Genomic DNA, 2,360 nt, shown 5'->3' with positions numbered 1-2,360 from the left:
GGGAGGACAATGAGAGCAGGAGGGGAGGACTATGAGAGCAGGAAGGGAGGACTAAGAGCCTGGGCTGCAGAGTGAGAGCCTATCCAAAACACAAATGAGCAACTATGGAAGCAAACAGGCACAGATGTGAACAAAACCCCTCACTACGCTTTCCTTATTGACCAGGGAGACATCACTTTTGTCCCTGTGAAGAGTGCAGTGGCCCCCTTCACGGATGATCCAGCCAGCTAGCCAGGAGCCAGGGCAGCCCTGAGTGTGGATATTTGTGAGATTGGATCTCTTCTGTAGACCACTGTCCACAAACTGGGCTGGCCATGGTCCCCTCTGCCCTAAAGAAGTGATTAGAATTCTGGAGCTTTAACTCCAAAGCCCTCAGGCTTTTCTTCATCAAGGATACTTGATGAAGGAACTAAGATTCAGGGGCTGCAGCAGGTGACTTATCTCCAAATGCACCAACATAGGCTGCTTCTTCTTGCTCAGGAAAAGAACCCAAAATCCTGCTGTGCAGGAGCCATCCATTCTGGCAGTGACAGTTCCCATCCTCCAGCCAAATGCAGACCTGTGACTACACTCTGGTCCAAGGACAGCCCCTTCTAGGAAGTGCCTTTGCAGGGTGAGAACGGTCTGTCTCGTCCCTGTCTTCTCTTCCTGGAGGCAGTGAGAGCGTGTTGGTGGGAACTGGGGCAGCCGTCCTATGTCTGGGTTCCCATGGAGACAGAATGGATGGGAGAGATTCCTTGACCCCCGGGGCCTCACTCCTTCCCCTCACTCACTTCCTTTTAAGACTTAAAAAGAAGACTTAAGTGCTCCTTGGTTAAGTGATTGCTGTTTTATAATTTCCACTGCTTGGGGCCAAATTGAGTCTTAGCTGACACAAAATACAGGGGAGAGTGGAGTGGAGCCATGAGCAGCAGAACGTAAGCGTGTGGTATTGGCTTAATGGACGTGTCCAGGTGGCAGGGACTCAAACACGGTGCGAGCGAGCTGGTGACCCTCGCCATACAGAAACACAGCCTTGGATAACTCCGGTCCCTGGTGGTCTTTTGAAAAGCAGCCTGTGTTCTGGACAGGAGTGTAATAGGAAGTGGCAGGGGACATTCATGATGTAGGGCACATTAGTGGCTGCTTTTAGCACCATGCTAAGAGAGGGATGGAGACTTTGACTAATGCCGGCCAGGAGACAAGCAGGAATGAAAGAGACACAGCTGTGCTAATGGGGCTGCCGTGGCCAGCTCTCCAATCTGTAGCCACCAAGAGCTGGGCAATTTGGAGATTGAAAGGGTTGAAAACAGGGATTGCTGTGTTTTTCAAAGGACATCTGCCATCAAAGTGGTGTCTGCAAGTCAGTACACTTAGCAGGAAATAAAACCAGTGCCCCATCCCAACGGCTGGGGACCCATGCGAGTCCTTCCCAGCTGTGCCGTTGCTCAAGCTGGCTCAAAGTCAGTGCCAAGGTGCAGGGTAGAGACAGGCTGCCTACCATCCGCTTCTCTCTCAGGGGAAGTGGTGGTGTCTGTCTTTGAAGATTCATGTGAAGTTGCATCAGACAGTGAGGAGGCCCTGGCTTTTGCTCCATCCTCCTCTGGTGTGGACATCCTGTCCTCATGGTAGCACCTGTGCATGTCTATCTGTCCATCATCCTTTGTCACCTCATCATCCACATCTTCACCCTCACAGACTGGGAAAGACTAACGCCCAAGCTGAGCCTGCAGCAAGCAGCCTCACCTCCCGTTTCCCACTCTCTCCCCTCTCTCCCAGCCCCTTGGTGGCCACTATTCAAGCCCGAGTTTCTAAAATTTTTCATTTATAAGGTTATATACATGTGATTATTTGGCTTATAATGTTTGGAGACAGGTTCCCTTTGATCTGCTGACTCCTCATGCCTGTCTTCTCCATGGAGACCTCAGGAGCCCTAAGGAGGAGCTGCCTGCTACATTCCTAGCATCTTGCACTAGACAGGCATTCTGGTTTGCTGGCTGGGATGGGATGCACAGAGGAACAGGGGCTGGCTGACCCGTGTCACAGAGGAAGCAGGGAAGAAGGCACAGGAGGGCACGACCCCAAGGATGAATCAGGAGTTCATAGGCTAGAGTGATACAGGAAAGGGCATGTGGGGGTAAAATCTAAGACATAGGACTCCAAGTGAGGCCACAAGCCCAAGAGTGGTTTGTGTGGATAGTGTACTTCAGACTGAGAAGCGTGACTGGCAAGGGAGAAGTTCTGCATAGCCAGGCAGAGGGCAGGGGTAGAGGGGACAGGGTTCTGTTGTTCTCACCCCAGCTCCAAGCATCTTGTTATGTGTTTTCTCTTCCTTCCTTCCTTCCTTCCTTCCTTCCTTCCTTCCTTCCTTCCTTCCTTCC

The sequence above is a fragment of the Microtus ochrogaster genome, linkage group LG8, assembly GCF_000317375.1.
Source record: "Microtus ochrogaster isolate Prairie Vole_2 linkage group LG8, MicOch1.0, whole genome shotgun sequence".
In the NCBI taxonomy this organism is placed as follows: Eukaryota; Metazoa; Chordata; class Mammalia; order Rodentia; family Cricetidae; genus Microtus; species Microtus ochrogaster.
The sequence above is the reverse complement of the archived record's forward strand: the minus strand, read 5'-3'. Positions refer to the sequence as shown.